The sequence below is a fragment of the Portunus trituberculatus genome, chromosome 38 (assembly GCF_017591435.1).
Source record: "Portunus trituberculatus isolate SZX2019 chromosome 38, ASM1759143v1, whole genome shotgun sequence".
Lineage (NCBI taxonomy): Eukaryota > Metazoa > Arthropoda > Malacostraca > Decapoda > Portunidae > Portunus > Portunus trituberculatus.
In genome coordinates this window covers 17,664,941-17,683,695 of record NC_059292.1, presented here as the reverse complement: position 1 = coordinate 17,683,695, position 18,755 = coordinate 17,664,941, and the positions used below count along the sequence as shown (strand labels likewise).

General features: G+C 40.8%; 1 protein-coding gene across 2 annotated transcripts in view; it reads left to right on the top strand.

The window, feature by feature from the left end:
- LOC123514963 overlaps positions 1–18,539 on the top strand; it is a 182,177-nt gene extending 163,638 nt beyond the window's left edge. Inside the window, exons 5-6 of one of the 2 annotated variants that reach the window (XM_045273249.1) lie at positions 12,064–12,107; positions 18,452–18,539. The gene's annotated coding sequence lies outside the window, so the exon portion shown is untranslated. Of the gene's footprint in view, positions 1–12,063; positions 12,108–13,192; positions 13,263–18,451 lie in introns of those variants that run through there. The other variant, XM_045273248.1, reaches the window with a different exon arrangement.
- The last annotated feature ends 216 nt before the right edge of the window (positions 18,540–18,755 follow it).

Genomic DNA, 18,755 nt, shown 5'->3' with positions numbered 1-18,755 from the left:
ATGACTGGCTACCTTTGAGTGGAGCTCCTGCCTTAGCTGATTCTCGGATCTTCATTGCATTGCATTTTATGCACCTTATCGTGGCTTCGTTCATGCACAATGCCACCTGAATAACACTGTTTTACCATAGTAAACACTGGGCACAAGAGAGGGAAATGTTGCCACAATCACACGTAGGTGAACAATGAGGCTGCTTGGCGCGCGGCCAGGGTGAGAGCAAGGATTCCTTGGATAAGAGGGATGCGGGTGGTGGGAAACAGCTAGCTAGTGACACCTTGTGGCTGCATTTCTGAACTAAATCGTCATGCGAATTTTAACTCTCTTGAAACCATATAATTCTGAGGAATTCGTACAATGTGATGAATAATCCCTATTTTTGGACACCGTATAACTCTAAATTCATATAATGTAAATTCATATAAATCAAGGACTACATATATATATATATATATATATATATATATATATATATATATATATATATATATATATATATATATATATAACAACCCACTTAAGGGGTTAAGTGAACCGATTATAATAAGTTTAACCCCTGACTTGAACTTCCATTGAGAGTAAACAAAGCGAGAGTAATTCATAGTGCAGTGAAAGGTTTAATGAAAGTAAAAATTATGAAGTTAAACATTTAGGCAGTTTAATTTAAGTCATTATAATGTACACTAATGTATGTATGTAAGTAACTTTATAATTATGATGATCTTAAATTTATGAAGGGAGGGAGAGTGAAACGGGAAAGACACTAACCGGCAACCTGTGGAATGTAAACAAAGGGCACATCATTGTATCACATACAAAACTTATGTGCCACATTTCCACAAGGCTTTCCATTTTATCCATTGTAGAGTCACAAGTTCAGGTGGTTTTTTTTAGCTTGCAAGGAAAATATGGTCTCACCAAGCCTCTTAATAGGGTCTGCTGACTTGAAAATAGTTGAGACAGTAGATGGAGTCAAGATGGTGGCGAGCAATGCTATTAGTTTTCTCGCCTCTCTCGTGTCTGTGAATAGTATCCAGCTTCACTTTGAGAGTAAGAGACTTCCTGGTCTTCTTAGCAATGCTAGGCGACATTGCAAGGCGTTTTGGTGGTAAGTTGGGCGAGGGAAGACGAGCTGCTGCTGACGCTGTTATTGTTTTGAACAGGGAGAATGAGTGGTGCACGTGTTGTTCACAAGAGGTGCTGGTGTATTCATAAGCCTGTTGGTTTGCATGATACGGCAGGGCTTTCAAACTTGGAAAAAATTACTTGGATAAAACTTCATTAAAGCGAGATTGGTGTTCGTTAAATGAAGTAGTAAAATGAAGCCTTCGTTGTAGCGAAATTCCGTTGTGTGAGTCTTCGTTAAAGGGGGTTGCCTGTATGTATGTATATATATATATATATGTATGTATATATATATATATATATATATATATATATATATATATATATATATATATATATATATATACTGTATACAGGTTGAACCTCCCAAATCTGGCAACCACCAAACCTTAGACTTGCCGGACCATGGAAAATTCCGAACTATAGGTGGTCCCCAAAACATCCTCTATATACTTATTACCCTGCATTATACAAGTGTAGCTGTAACATTGTTTTGATATATGATAGTTGTTCATGAAAATATACATGCAGAAGTATATAGAAAAACACGTTGTTGTAAATTAAGTTCAGCATGGAAAATTTTTGCCTGCGCCATTATCATCTCGCCGGACACAGGGACGTTACCAGCGCACCAAAGCTTAAACCACTGTATGAGAGCACTGTCTAAATCACTGCTTTTACCTTCCTTAAGTGTTCTACGAACCTCCATGTTCTTCTTGCTCTCACACTCACTGTAAAACTTGAGAAGTTGATTCTTTTGCTTTTTCATATCATAGACGGTTGATGAGCCAATGTTGTACTGTTGGCATAGGGTCCGCATTGAAACACCTTTATTTAGCTTCCTCAATAGGTCCACTTTCTGTTGCACTGATATTGTCATATGTTTGTGCTTTTTTTTTTTGGTTCACACACAACACTATCACTTCCTGGTCGCTTGGAAGCCATGTTTAGGGCAAATATTACAGAAAAAAATTTTTTATACACCTGGGGCGTGGTGCTTGCAATGAGCGGCAGCATGGTACTGATCCAAATTTGACCCAGAATGCCCGGGCTCCAAAACACAGTACAGCGCTGCAGCAGTGGTCCGCAAATTACTCCGCCAATTAAAAATTCCGCAAACAAAAATTTTGCGGATTACAGGTGTTGCCGGATGAAAGAATACCGGATTAAGGAGGTTCAACCTGTATATATATATATATATATATATATATATATATATATATATATATATATATATATATATATATATATATATATATATATATATATTTTTATATATATATATATATATATATATATATATATATATATATACCTAAAATGAAGCTGGATAATGAAACACATAGATGATTACTTTATTCTTAAGAAAAGAGAGAGGTTTTTTTATATCAACGCTCATCATATCTCCCAACTGAGCTTTTCTAAGCCATGAGTAATGTCATAACAATGTTATTGTACATTTCAGAGTGTCTGTAGCCTTCCAGAATATGTTTTGGAACATGCCTTGGGGGTGATTATGCAAGACACCCTGACTTCAGAAAGACACATAAGATATACAAGATCCTATCAGGGTGGCCTGTAATTACATGGATGAGAATATGATAAAAAAGATTATAACCACTATGATAAGACCTAGACTAGAATATGCAGTAGTGGTGTGTTCACCATACAGGCAGAAGGACATTAGAAAATTAGAAAGAATCCAAAGGACCACTACAAAGATGGTGCCAGAAATTAAGGACTTTCCCTATGAAGAAAGACTGAAGGAAATGGAACTATCAACTTTGAAGAATAGGCAAGAAAGAGGAGATCTAACAATGATGTATAAGTTAGTAAACCATATGGATAAGATAGATAGACCAGACCTGGTATCACTAACAGAGGATGGAAATAGACAAACAAGAGGACACTCCAAAAAGATCATGAAAAGTCAGTGTTCGATAGACATTAAAAAGCTTAGTTTTCCATGTAGGATGGTGGACATCAGGAACGGATTGAGTGAAGAGATTGTAGCAACAGAAAGTGTCCACAAATTTAAGGAAAAGTTGGATAAAAGTAGGTATAGAGACAGGTCACTATGAGTCCCACTCGAACCCTGTAACATGCAATTAAGTAATTAGGTAAATACCCTATGGTGGGTCAAGTTACAGAATACACTCAAGAGATGTGAAAGTGGGGGTAAAAGTATGTGTGGGACTGCAGGATTGAAGTGAACAATGGTAGTGGGCACCAGAATAGTGTTATGGTGGTGATGCTGCAATGCACCTTGACATTACTATGCTCCTCCAACCAGTTAACAAGAATGTGAATCACTACTTTTTCATAGTGTGTGCCACCCACAAGGTTCGACCCATATCATAATCTCCATTTTTGTATAAAAATCTAATTTTTTAGGAGCCTATTACAAAATTGGTAAATCGCAAACTTGAAACTCACAATCCTGGAGACAGTACTGTACTGAATCATCTGTGGTAAAATTGCTTTACTGTCAAGGAGGTTGAATAAGAGGAGGCAGCATGACACCACAAAAGTGAAGCCGATGTACTATTGGTCTGCTGCTGCCCCTACCCACCTTGCATCCAAAATGTTACCAGCTGCACATTGAAAATACATTGGAACACCGGAGTTGCACTCATTATTTTCCATATTATGTCTATGTTTCAAGGCCACTTACCATATATGTGACATTAAAAGACTCAAAAATAAATGTGGCATACCTTACCACAAAGATTTTGATGGTAAATCATTCATACAAATGAGATAATACAGTGTTTTCAGCTTTGCTGGACTTGGGTGAGAAGTGGGAAGCTGTTTTTGGGGCAAAGTTACGGCTGGACCAGGTCATGTAGACATGTAAATATACATGTGCATATAGGTAAAGGAAAAATAAATTGTATATTAGATGAAAGTTAGCCTGAAGGTTGATTTTTTTTTTGGTAGCTTATTCTCTCTCTCTCTCTCTCTCTCTCTCTCTCTCTCTCTCTCTCTCTCTCTCTCTCTCTCTCTCTCTCTCTCTCTCTCTCTCTCTCTCTCTCTCTCTCTCTCTCTTCATAGCTTTTATTTAGAAAGATGTGTAATTTCATATCACTGCATTCGGAAAGCATCTATAACTGAAATTTTACTTCACTGTTATTTTTCTTGCCATGTAATAAATAAAAAAAAAATAATCTTTTTACCATAATTTCTCCTGGAAATGCCTGATGTATTTCTTTCAATATTGTAGCTATTTTGTATTAACATCATTAACCCCTTCAATACGGTGACGTCTATGTAGGTGTCATGAAGCCCCAGTAGCAAATATGGTGACGCCTACGTAGGCGTCATATTTCTTTTCTGAGCTTTCTTCAGTTCATTTGTCCCGTATAGTGTGTTGGATACCAACTACACAAGTATGCTGTCCTTGAAATCCTAGTGCTCCTCCCACCATCCTTGTCTCCACCAATCACTAAAGATAAACTACATGCGTCCTGCCTTGTGTCTAAAATTACCCAATGGCATAGACTGTTCTCTCTCTCTCTCTCTCTCTCTCTCTCTCTCTCTCTCTCTCTCTCTCTCTCTCTCTCTCTCTCTCTCTCTCTCTCTCTCTCTCTCCTCCCCATCTCCCTTTCCTCCTCCCATCTCTTCCCTCCTCCCCTCTCCCTCTCGAAGATAAGTTACATGTGTTGTAACATTCGTGAAACACACACACACACACACTAAAGGACTAAAGAAACTTACATATGAGCGAAATGTAATGTATTCCAACATAAATGGAGTGATATCGGGATTTTAGAACTCAACGATTACTTGAGGGACAAGAACCCAGATATTGTGGGTCTTACTGAAACAAAACTGAGAGAGGGAGAAGACCTGATGAAGGTTGGAGAAGGGAAATATAACGTTTGGAAAAGAAATAGAGTAGGTAAGATGGGAGGAGGAGTGATGTTGCTGGTTAAAAAGATATAAAGGTGGATCAAGTGAAAAAGGTATGGGAAAGGCAGAAGTGCTAAAGATCAGAGCAGAAACTAATGAAGGAAAAAGAGGCACTACATAGTGGTGTACGTACCACCTAAGACAAATGCATGGTCAGTACAGGAATATGAAGAAATGATAAGTGATACAGGAACATGTCTGGAAGAAATGTTGGGTGGCTGTGAACGAACTATAATGATGGGAGATTTTAATTGTAAAGAGGTGTGTTGGGAGGACTGGTCAATGGAAGGATCAGAGACAACATGGGAAATACACTATTGACACTGGCAATGGAAAATGTGTTAACTCAGTGGGTCAAAGAAGATACTAGGTTTGGAGGAGAGGGAGCATCGTCAAGACTGGACTTGGTCTTTAGTACAGAGCCAATGGTCATTGAGGAGATGAGGGTGGAGTGCCCTTTAGCAAAGAGTGATCATGCAGTTTTGGAGTTCAAGGTGATAGACGAAGAGAAATCTAGAAGAAATGAAGAATATAAAGTGGGAAGATGGAATTATGCCAAGACAGATTTTGGAAACCTAAAGAAATTCTTTCAAGAGACAAATTGGATGAAATTCAAGAGTGCTAAGGAGCAAATGAAAAGTGGAAGGAATTTATAAAAATATACAAAGAAGGTGAGAAAAATTTGTACCAATAAGACAACATAGAGAAGTTGGAAAGCAGGACTGGTTTAACGATAGATGTGAAAAGGCTAGAACAAGAAAAGAGGATGCATGGAAGAGGTGGAGAAGGAAAAGACGGATTAAGCAGTGGGAAAGTTACAAAAGAGCAAGAAATGAATATGTGTTGATTAGAAGAGAAGAAAGAAAGAAACAAGAAAAGGATATAATTGATAAATGTAAAGACCAACCAAGGCTTTTTTACAGACATGTGAACAACAACATCAAAAATAGAGAAAGTATTGAAAGTTTAGAAGTAAATGGAGTATACAGTGAAGATCCCAGGAAATGGCAGAGGCTATGAATGGATGCTTTCGGAAGGTATTCACAAAGGAGACTGCTTTTGACAAACCACTGGTAATGGAACAGAAAGGGATTATGAAGGAGTTTCAAGTAACGGTGGAGGAGATCAAGAACATGATGGGGAGTTTAGAAGTGAGAAAAGCTGTGGGACCTGATGGGGTATCAGGATGGATTTTAAGAGAATGCAGGAGCAATTGGCAGAAAAAGTTTGTGAAGTAATTGATGCCTCATTAAGGGAAGGCGTAGTGCCCCAAGACTGGAAAAGAGCTAACATTGTCCCAATCTATAAATCAGGTAACAAGAGAGACCCATTGAACTATAGACCAGTGTCACTTACAAGTGTGGTAGCTAAGATGTGTGAGAGGGTGGTGAAGACTAGATGGACAGACTTCTTGGAGAAAAATGACATACTTTGTGAGTGTCAATTTGGTTTTAGGAAAGGGCGTTCATGCACGACAAACCTGATATGTTACTATTCGAGGGTGATAGATGTAATACAGGAAAGAGATGGTTGGGCTGATGGAATATATCTGGATTTAAAAAAGGCCTTTGATAAGGTACCACACCAGAGACTGATCTGGAAACTTGAAATGGTAGGAGGAGTGCATGGCAGTTTACTAAAATGGATGGAAGACTTTTGGTAGGAAGAGAAATGAGAACAATAATTAAGGACAGACCATCAGAATGGGGATTGGTGGAGAGTGGAGTTCCACAGGGATCAGTGTTGGCACCAGTAATGTTCGCAGTCTACATAAATGACATGGTGGATGGGGTGTCCAGTTATGTGAGCCTATTTGCAGACGATGCAAAATTGTTAAGAAAAGTGAGATGTGACAAAGATTGCGAACTACTCCAGGAAGACTTGGACAGAATATGGAAATGGAGCTGTACATGGCAAATGGAGTTCAACACGACAAAATGCAAGAAAATAGAGTTTGGCAAGAGTGAAAGAAGAATCAGGAGTATGTACAAGATAGGAAATGAAGACATAAAACCAGTCATGAAGAAAAAGACCTTGGGGTGACAATTACCAATGACCTATCGCCAGAGAGACATATAAACAAAATAATTGGAGAAGTATTGAACTTATTGAGGAACATAAGAGTGGCGTTCAGATATCTAGATGAAGAAATGATGAAGAAAATAATTACTGCAATGATAAGACCGAGGCTTGAATATGCAACAATACAGTGGGCTCGAACTTAAAGAAACACATAAGGAAACTAGAGAAAGTACAGAGGGCTGCAACGAAAATGGTGCCTGACTTAAGAGATTTGACTTATGAAGACAGACTGAAAAGAATGCAACTTCCAACCCTGGAAAACAGAAGAGAAAGGGGAGACCTGATAGCAATATACAGAGTGATGATTGGCATGGAAAAATGGATAGGGAAGATCTGTGTATGTGGAATGGAAGAATGTCGAGAGGGCATGGGAAAAACTAAAATGGCCACTTATAGGAGAGATGTGAAAAATATAGCTTCCTCATAGAAGGGTGGAAGCATGGAATAGTTTAGACGTGGAAGTGGTCAACGCAAGGAATATTCATGATTTTAAGAAAAGCTGGACATTAATAGATATGGAGACGGGACAACACGAGCATAGCTCTTTTCCGTATGTTACAATTAGGTAAATACAATTAGGTAAATACACACACACACAGAATCAGCTGATCTTCACTACCTTTGTTTGGGTTTACAGTGGCCTGATAAGTGTGGACTCATTTTTTTCATGAATACAGTGTTAAATAATAATGAGTGAGAAAGATATTCCATCTAAATGCAGGTATGTGACAAGGAAAAATGAAAGCTGATGATGACAATGTTGGTGAGGGAGGAGGAGAATTTGAAGGCTTTGATACAAACTTCACTATTTGATAGAGTCTTAACTATCGAACGAAATTAGATAAATTGATAAAGGAGAGTATGGGAATGAAAGAGAATGAAGAACAGGATAAAGAGCTCCAGAAATTGAAAGAAAGGATAAAAGAGTGGAAGAAAACGAAACTAGGCTAAGAACCGAAAATGAAGAATTAAAAGTCAAATAGCGAACTATAAGAAATTGATGGAAGAAGGACTCGGTAAAGCCGAGAAAGAAAAGAAAAGCTAAAAGATCTAGTTAACAAAGAAGAAGAAAGAGTACAAGACGTGATTAAAAAGACAAGCATGGAGAATCCAAGATAAGAAAGACAAGGAATGAAGTATTTCAAGAGTTAAAAGAAAGAGATGAAAATATGACAAGCAAAATGATAGGAGAAGAAGTAGAAGAAATCTAAATGCCATATCAAGAAGGAACAGTGAGACCAATTAAGATATTACTAAAATCTGACAGCAGAAGAAGTACTATATAGAAAACGAAACTGAAAGAAGGTGATGATGACGAGGAGGAAAGGAAGAGACACAATGAACTGGTGGCAGAAGCAAGAGAAAAATAATGAAAGGTCAGAGGAGGAAGGCATTTTTGGAGAATTATAGGAGACAGGATAAGGAAATGGTATATAAAAGAGAAAGAAGAGAAAAGAATGGAGCAAGTTTAACTAAAAATGATAAGAACAAGAGATTAAAAATGATGTATACAAACATAGATGGGATTTTATCTAGTAAATTAGAATTAAGAGATTACATAAAGAAAGAAGAACCAGATCCTGGTGGAAACAAAGTTAAATGAGGCAATAAAAATAGACATAGATAAAAGGTATAATATATGGAGGAGAGACAGAGTGGGTAAAGGAGGAGGAGGAGTCATGATGATGTTAAGGAAGGAGATAGTGGTAAATCAAGTGGAGTTTGGGAAGGAAAATCAGAAATACTGTATGTTAAGATGCATATTAACAAAAGGAGTTAACAATCATTGGAACATATGTGCCAAAAACAAACTCATGGACTAACCAAGAATATAGAGACATGATAGATGACACAATAAGGAGTCTTACAAGAATCATTAAGGAAAGGAGAAAAGTGATATTGATAGGAGATTTCAACTGTAAGGAGGTAGACTGGGAAAATTATGAAAGTGGTATGGGGGAAGATGCCTGGGGAGATAGATTCCTGAACCTAATGATAGATAATTTGATGGTCCAAAGAGTAAAGGAAAACACAAGATTCAGAGGAAATGATGAGCCGGCAAGATGGCATGTTGTCTTTCTCCATGATATATATCCTAGTATTCATATCGCTCATGCCATGAGGATAACCTCGACTCCGTGGCACTGAGTGATAGTGAATTATTAATGAAATACCGTGGTATTTCATTACCACTATCACTCACCGCCACGGAGTCAAGGTTATCCTCGTGGCATGAGCGATATGAATACTAAGATATGATATCCATTACAGCAGGCAATGAGGAGTGAAACAAACATCATGATGAAAGTAACACAAGCAAAAGGGTCACAAGAAGGAGAAGAAGCAGCCGAGTGGCTGCAGTCTCCGCCTGCCTGTGGCTGATCTCATCTCTGCTTTATTTTTTGGTATTCCATGTAAGATTTCACTTTATACATTACAAAACAATCCTTTCTTGGGGGCAAGGTTTGTAAAAAGCTAATAGAAATGTTGTTTTGTGAACATAAATGCATATATAAGACAGTAACACCATCTCCAGAGGTGGTGTTCCCAGCAACCTCAGAGCAACCTGATAGCAACCTTGTCGCTGTCCCTCCAAGCGTTCATGGATGCCATTTTGCTGCAGGAGGTTGCTCTGACGTTAAAGAATCTTGGATCCAGCTCCAGGAGCGCTAGAAACAGAGGCGGGGAGCCAGCCAATCACAGCGAAGCTACCACGTTTGGTCACCCGGCAAATTCAAACCCAGAAAATTAGCTAAAATGGATGTGGTTGTACGTTATGCGGATTTTTTGGTCTAACTTTATATAGTACGTTAAACCGGAAATTTGTTAGACGAACGTTCGTTAAGCGGAGTATTACTGTATAATAATTTTCAAGTGGAAAACTGAATGTGAAATAAAATTCCCACTATGTAATTTCATATGCCATCATTAAAAAAAAAAGATGGATGGACGAAAATGGTGAAAAATTATGTGCAGTAGGATAAGTTTTCCATAATGTAAACAAACTTTTGCCTTGTGCTGCCTGCATGTGTTGGGTCATCATCTCTAATATTCTATATACAGTAAAACCTCAGCTCACAACCATAATTTGTTCCTAAATCCTGTTCGTCACCCGATTTGTTCGTCCTCTGAAACAATTTTTCCCATAAGAATGAATTGAAATACCATTAATCCATTCCAGACCAAATAAAAAATCATACTTTTGTCCATAAAACCCATTCAAAATAGATCTTTAATGTATGCATGACGAACGAAATAATTATAAAAAGCCTAAATTGTTTTACTTACCTAAATGCTATCAAAATTATAATAAAATTAGTAAAAAAGAAAAGGTTATTTACTGGAGAGACTGGACGTTGATGGCATGATGGAATGGAGAAGAGGAGGATGGGGAGGAAGACAGACAAGATCCGAGAAGACAGTCATGAGAGAGGACTTTGGATGTGTGCAGCGTGCCAGAGCTACACAACAGCTGTGTAGCATCACAAGTCAGTGCCGCTATGTGGGGCCCTGTTATAGTGAACATCGGCGTGGGAAACTTGGAAAGATTACCAGTCTTCGTCTCTGCCTTGGAAGACCCTTGCCTGCTGGAGATTGACTTCCTCACGCATGTGGGAGCAAGTTTGGACTTCCAAGAAGGGAAGTTAAAAGCACGTGGCCAGGAAGTTCCTTTGATCCTCGGAGGTGATGCTCAGTGTGAGAGGAGCGGGCAGTAGGGCTGTGTTCCTTGCCAGGCGAGCGAGGAAACAGGTGCGATGGATGTGCCACAATCTGCAGTACCTGGACATGGCTAGGATGATGATGACAGCAACGCTGAGAGCCACCAGAGCAGCGAGGATTACGCCGAGGAAGCTACAGTAGAGTGTGCCGGTAACATCACCATGCCCAGGAAAAACAGGAAAAAATCATGGTGGCACGGAGATTATGTTATGTAATATTTTTTGTATGTTCCTATTTCTATTTTCTTTTGTGCTTATGTTTTGTTTTGTTGTTGTGTGATAGCCAGGTTAGCTATCACACAAATGGCTCGCCGGCAGGCGAGCCGTTTAACCGCGTTCGTCCTCTGAAATATCGTTCATCCCCTGGGTCAATATATTGACAAATTTTTTGGTCGTCTCCCGAATTGTTTGTCCCTAGAGTCATTTGTCAAGCGAGGTTTTACTGTATCATGTTTCTTTTGATTAGATACATTGACATTCTTCAAGTATTTCTCAGTATATGAGCACTGTACTTCTATGACATTGCAAACTGGAAAGATCTATATTCTCTTGAGTTTGCTTTCCTTTGTTGCTTCACTTTGTGTTCCATGCCTTTTAGACTTTTATATAGCTCCTCCTTCAGCTTTGAAAAAAAAAAAATGAAAATTTTCATAGACTTCTGCTTTATTCATTTGTATACAGTGCCAACAAATTTCTATTTTACTGTGACTAACTTTTCAAAAGTTGCAATATAAGGTTGCTGTTTATATACAGTATTTCATGCAGAATTTTAAGGTCATTGTTTTTGTATCTAGTGTATTGGACAACCCCCTTTTTGTGTCTTAGGATAATTCATGTGTTATCTTTTATGCTGAAATATATGGTAAATTGAAAGCTATGGTATTGAAGAGAGATAAAGATTTTGATTTTAGATATTTGGACATGCTGAAATATTTGTTGAGTAGGTCACACAAGGTGGGGTGCAGTGTTTCCTCAAATACCATATAAAAAGGTTAATTATTTTATCCAAAGAAGTTATTTCTCAAATCTATAATCAGTAAAGCATAGGAAATAGAAAATGAGACTTAAAAAGGTAAATTAAACAGAGAAAATACAATAAAGAAAATGCCATCAGATTATTCATTATTAGAAGAAAATAAGAAAGATTGTTTTCTATTCTAGTATAGATTTTGTAAAAAGAGAAAATATAATGTTTACATTTAGCTTACTTGTTTCATTCTTCTTCTAGTTTGTGGAGAGTGATGCTGATGAGGAGCTGCTTTTCAATGTGCCGTAAGTATTGTTTTAGGTGCCAGTTTGAAGGCATTTTTTGTCTCACTAAAATTGTTTGCCTATTCACCCTTGATAGCATAATCTGATAACACAATACCAAGAAATAAGGCATATTAATATGTAAAAAATTAAAAAGAGTAAGCAACATTTTTTTTTTTTTATAGAAAGCAAATGAAATCTCACCAGCCTAGTAGATTACAGGCATTATTTACTGCACCTTCATGTTTCCACAAACACACACACGCACACAGAGACATTTACTCAAATCAGAAAATGGCCTACAATCTCAATGTAGAACATTAGTATCTGAACTATCCCACATTCAGATCAATTGACAGGCAAACTTGGTTACTCAAATACCTATTCATACATATTTCATAAACACCTTAAATCTTAAACATATACAGTGGTACCCCAGGATACATCTGCTGTGGCATAGGGTAAAGTGTCCATTAGGTATGCATCAGTCCATTAGGTACACACTTGACATTTAAAAACTTCTCCTCAGGATATGACAACACTTGGGCATTAAAATTTGGTCTCGTATTTGTTTCATACCTATATTTTTTCCAAGTTGCATGCTTACACTTTTTAGCATTTGCACATATAGCATTATACCACGTGTATTTGCTCTCTTTTACCCTGCATTCGAGAACATATCTCTTTACTCCTTCATTATACTTGTCTAGGAATATATCATACTTCTCTTGAACTGACTTGCCTCTCACAGTTTCGTTCCAATCAATACTACTTAGGTAATTTCTTAATCCTTCATAATTTGTCTTGGTATCATTCAATTTTTTATTGTTTGTGTCCTTCATTACACTTTAAAATTTCCTGATCTTTTGAATCAATTTCTAGGAGAACATGATCACTTTTTCCCATTAGGCTATGATATATGAGGGTTGGAGAAGGCTTTTTTTTTTTTTTTTTTTTTTTTTTAATACCAAATCCAGCATAGATGGTTCTTCTTCACCTCTATACCTTGTATAGTCCTTCACCCATTGGTCCAATGTTTGTTGCTACATATACTAATTACCCATATGTAATTACAGATACCTATATGACATTATTCCCACACTCAGCACAGAAAATCAACCAGCACCTCTATATAGAGATTGTGCCTTTAAAAGTTTCATGTCACCTCTGTGCGCATGCGTGCCAGGAACCACCAGCCCAGCTGGCCAACCATACCTCAGATCCTTTCTGTGCTCGGCACGGTGTTCACCTGCACCTCTTCTCGTTTCTTCCTGCCTTTTTTGGTGCCCACTTCTTTGCTGCTTCCATTTCTGCCTCTCCTTTAGTTACCATGGCCAATCAGAGTTTTGTTGGATGCAAAAGGTGGTTGCCAGGCGAGGCTTTAGAGCCGCATTCCCGCTATGTGTCTTGTCGGCCTGCCATGTGTTTGGCCAAGGACTCCAGTTCCAAGCATATGTGAAGGATGCTGAGAAGCATTCTGCTAAGGAGAAGAAGTGGACCAAGTCATTTGGAGAAGGGTTCTTGCCGACAGGTGCCGGCTTCTGAGGCCTCTTGGGCCAGCAGGTTTGTCGCTGTAGAGTCTGATCTTGCTGCTATGAAGGCTTCTATTGCCCAGTTGTCAGCGGTCTTGTTGCCCCCTGCCTCCGGTTCCGTGTTTTCCGGATTTGCAGACAGCAGAGCGAGTGTGCGTCCGCCCCCCAGGTTGGTGCCGGATGTAAGGAGGCCCAGTCTCCTGCTGGCTCAGGCCCTTCGGTGGTGGCTGCTGGTAGTAGTGGAGTGAGTCCCCCGCTGTTTTAGGCTCTTCCGCAGACTTTTCTGGCTTCAGGGATGTGAGCTTGAGTGCAGCCCCGCTCCCTAGCGTGGCCCCAGCAGTGAGTGTGGTACAGACTCTCGCTATGTCAGGTGCTTCCAGGGAGTTTTCAGATCTCGGTGGAATGAGTTACATGCAGCCCAACTCCCTGGTGTGGCTCCGGAATTGAGTGGTTTGCAGGCTCCTGCTGATCCTATTTCTTCCGTGGCTGGTCCTGGGGTTGGTGGATTGAGTCTACGCGCAGCTCCTTTCTCTGGTAAGTCCTCGGGAGTTTGTGGGGAGCCAGCTCCAGCCATGCCAGTCTCCTTGGGCCTTGTTGGGGGCAGAGGAATGGGACTTAATGCAGCACCACTCCCTGGTGGGTTGCCAGGTGATGGTAATTTTGCAGGCTTGGCAGCTGTGTCTTCCATTGGCCTGCCTCATGTTGATTTGCTGCATGGGTCAATGCCCTCGCAGGTCCCGCCCCGGCCAGTTGATGCGGGTGCAGACCATGGTGGCGTAGTAGTTAGTCAGGCTGCTGCCACAGGCTGGCCTTCGTTTTCTGAAGAGGAGGATGAGGTTTTTGATGACGTTCTCCGGGGGGAGGCTGGCACTCTGGATGAGGAGGGTGCAGCTTCCTTTTGTGAGCTTATTACCTCAGTGAGAGAGTCCTTGGGTCTCCCCATGCCCACTTCTATTGCTTCCACTCTTCAGACTGGAATCGAGTGCACCTCTGGGACTTCACGGCCTGCCACCACTCCCTTGGTGCTGCCTTATTCTCCCGTGGCTCTGGAGGTTCGCAGGGAACAACTGGGATGCTCTCTGGGGATTTTTAATCCGGCTTCAGCCAAGTTCGCCTTGCCCAGGAGAGGTGGTACATTCCAGAAGGATATTCCTGTGGGGCTTCTCCTCTCAGTGATGAGCTGCTTCATTTGGTGGAGAGTAAAGATCTGTCTGTGAGTCTTCCCTGGTGTATGGCTACTCAATTAGAGGATATTTTAAGTAGTCTGGTTGATATCCGCCCGGTGGAATACTCCAGGAGAGGTACCTACGGGGATGTAGGCAGTGCTGCAGACTGAGTGATTCCCCGTGTCCTCTCTTCCCGGTTCCCTTTGTGGTCTCATTTATACAATTGAGCAGCTGCAGCCTGCCCTCTAAAGACAACTTCTACTACTTCCTACACTACACTACAACACCTTACACTTTTACACTCTCTTCAAATCAAAATTTAATAATGGCTTCACCACGCCCTGCCTCGGAGTCCCCCTCTGGGAGGGACCATAAATGTCCCCAGGTCGGACTGCCCCTCTGCTGTCGACCTTGGGTGTCTTGACACTTCATCTAATACTTTCACTATCAATTTCTGCAACATTCGTGGCCTTCGTTCTAATTTTCAATCTGTGGAACACCACCTCTCCTCTACTAAACCTCATCTTCTCTTCCTAACTGAAACACAGTTGTCTGTGACTACTGACAGCAGCCCTTTTCTGTTCCCTCCTACTTGCTCTATCCTCATTTTCAATCCAAAGCTGGATGTTGCGCATACGTGCGTAACGACACCACTTGCTCTCGTGCCCACAATCTTGAATCTTCAGAATTTTCTACCATCTGGCTAAGACTTCAATGTCACTCTCTAACTAAATTCATCTGTGCTGTATACCTCTCACCTAATTCCTCTGACTATGTAAAATTCTTTGACTATTTGACTTCCAAGGTGGAGCACATCTTATCTCACTTTCCTTTGCTGAGATCTCCATTTTAGGGATTTCAATGTTCACCACCAGCTTTGGCTTTCATCTTCTTTCACTGACCAACCTGGTGAACAAACCTTCAACTTTGCTATCCTTCATGACCTAGAGCAGCTAGTGAAGTTCCCTACCCGTATTCCTGACCGCCTTGGAGACACGCCCAACATTCTTGATCTTTTCCTAACCTCCAACCCTTCTGCTTACTCTGTTAAACTTTCCTCTCCGTTGGGCTCCTCCGACCACAATCTAATTTCCGTTACCAGTTCTATCACTCCAGTGCAGCCTCAGGACCCGCCTAAGCGGAGGTGCTTCTGGCATTTTAACTCTGCTAAGTGGGAGGAACTAAGGCAGTACTATTCTGATTTCCTTGGGATGATTATTGTTTTCATGTCAGAGATCCTTCTCTTTGTGCCGAGCGCATAACAGAGGTGATTATCTCTGGCATGGAGCTATACATTCCTCATACTTTCTCTAACCCTAAAGCTAAAAAGCCTTGGTTTAACTCTGCTTGTTCTCGTGCTGTCAATGATAGAGAGGCGGCTCACAAACGGTTCCGTAGCCATCCAACTGCTGAAACTCATGCCCTATATATTTCTGCCCGTAATCATGCCAAATCTATTCTCCAACTTACTAAAACTCTTTCATCAATAGAAAATGTCAAAGTCTTTCCAATTCTAACTCCTCTCGAGATTTCTGGCATCTAGCCAATAATATCTCTAACAACTTTACTTCTTCGTCTTTCCCTCCTTTACTTCATCCAGATGGCTCTACAGCTGTCTCTTCTTTTCTAAAGCTGAACTCTTCGCTCAAACCTTTGCTACCAACTCAACTTTGGATGATTCTGGGCATATTCCTCCTACTCCTCCACCCTCTGACTACTTCATCCCTAAAATTAAAATTCTTTATAAAGACGTTTTCCTGGCCCTCTCTGGCCTTGATTCTCGGAAGGCTTACGGTCCGGATGGAGTCCCTCCTGTTGTTCTCAAAAACTGTGCTTCCGAACTCGCTCACTGCCTGGTCAAACTCTTTCATCTGTGTCTCTCTACTTCTATTTATCCTTCTTGCTGGAAGTTTGCTCACATTCAACCTGTCCCTAAAAAAGGTGACCACTCCAATCCTTCTAACTACCGCCCTATAGCTTTGATTTCCTGCCTTTCTAAAGCCTTTGAGTCTATCCTTAATAGGAAGATAATGAGGCATCTATCAGCTCACAACCTTCTCTCTGATTGCCAGTATGGTTTCCGTAAAGGCAGATCTACTGGTGATCTTCTTACTTTCCTAACTGAATCTTGGTCATCCTCTTTTAGGGACTTCGGTGAAACCTTTGCTGTCGGCCTTGACATATCGAAAGCCTTCGATAGAGTCTGGCACAAATCTTTAATTTCTAAACTACCCTCCTACGGATTCTATCCTTCTCTCTGTACCTTCATCTCCAGTTTCCTTTCCGATCGTTCTATTGCTGCTGTAGTAGACGGTCACTGTTCTTCCCTAAAACTATCAACAGTGGTGTTCCACAGGGTTCTGTCCTATCACCCACTCTCTTTCTATTATTCATCAATGATCTCCTAAATCTGACTCAATGCCCTATCCACTCCTATGCTGATGATACCACCCTGCATTATTCAACAGCGTTCAACAGACGCCCAACCCAACAACAATTAAATGACTCAAGGCGAGATGCTATAGGACGCCTAACTTCTGATCTTTCACTTGTTTCTGATTGGGGCAGAGAAAACCTGGTTTTGTTCAATGCCTCAAAAACTCAATTTCTACAACTATCTACTCGACATAACCTTCCAGACAACTATCCTCTCTTCTTCAATAACACTCAACTTCCCTCTCCTCTACATTAAACACACTCGGTCTATCCTTCACTAAAAATCTAAACTGGAAATTTCACATCTCTACTCTTGCTAAATCAGCTTCCAAGAAGTTAGGTGTCCTATGGCGTCTTCGTCCATTTTCTCTCCCTCCCAGCTGCTTGCTCTGTACAAGGGCCTTATCCGCCCGTGTATGGAGTATGGCTCTCATGTCTGGGGGATCCACACACAGCTTTACTAAACAAGGTGGAATCTAAAGCTTTTCGTCTTATCAACTCTTCTCCTCTAACTGACTGTCTTGATTCTTTAAGTCACCGCCGCAATGTTGCATCTTTATCTGTCTTCTACCGCTGTTTTCATGCTGTCTGCTCTTCTGAACTTGCTAACTGCATGCCTTCCCCCCTCCTGCGGCCTCGCTGCACAAGACTCTCTACTTCTTCTCATCCCTATTCTGTCCATCTTCCTAATGCAAGAGTTAACCAGTATCTTCACTCCTTCATTCCCTACACTGGTAAACTCTGGAACTCTCTACCTGTGTCTGTATTTCCACCTGCCTATGACTTAAACTCTTTCAAAAGAGGAGTGTCAAGACACCTCTTACGTTAACTGGACCCTCCTTTTAGATTTTTTTGTTTTTTCTCTTTCTACTTTCCTCTTAACAGGGCCTGGCAACCAGCGGGATTTTTTTTTTTTCCAACACTTTGTTTGCCCTTGGCCAGTGCCCTTGTAATGTAAAAAAAAAAAAAAAAAATATCACTTCCTGGACAGATCAGGTTCTGGGGGCCCTTGCTGGCCTCTCCAGTGCTGCCCCCCCAGAGGGGCTTAGACTGCCTGGGAGCTCTGGCCAGGGCAAATTTAGATATTATACATCCCTGTGAAATGCTCCGTTTGAGGATGATGATGTTACACAGGCAGGCTGTGGTGAGAAACCTCCCTAATACATACAGTGACCAGGAGAGACAGCAATTGATGTCTTTCCCTGTTGGCTCCCACCTTTTTGATGGTTAGGCTCTGGCGGCAGTGGAGCAGAGAGAGCTTGAGTCCTCGCAACGGTTCCTCGTATCCCAGATTGCTCATGGCCTGGCTTCCACAGCTTGGGGCGTCAGAGCTAAGGCTGGTCATGCCGTTGGTTCCCAACACCTTGCGCCGGTTGCGCCTCCTTCAGTTCCGCCCCCTCCTGCTCCTAAGGTGAGTGGTTCCTTTCACTCTCAAGGATTCATCTGTGGCCACTCTAGGGGCCATCGAGAATCATGCTAGGGACACTACAGAGGTGCCACTGCAAGTTGGGGCTTGTCTGCACCAGCACTGGCAA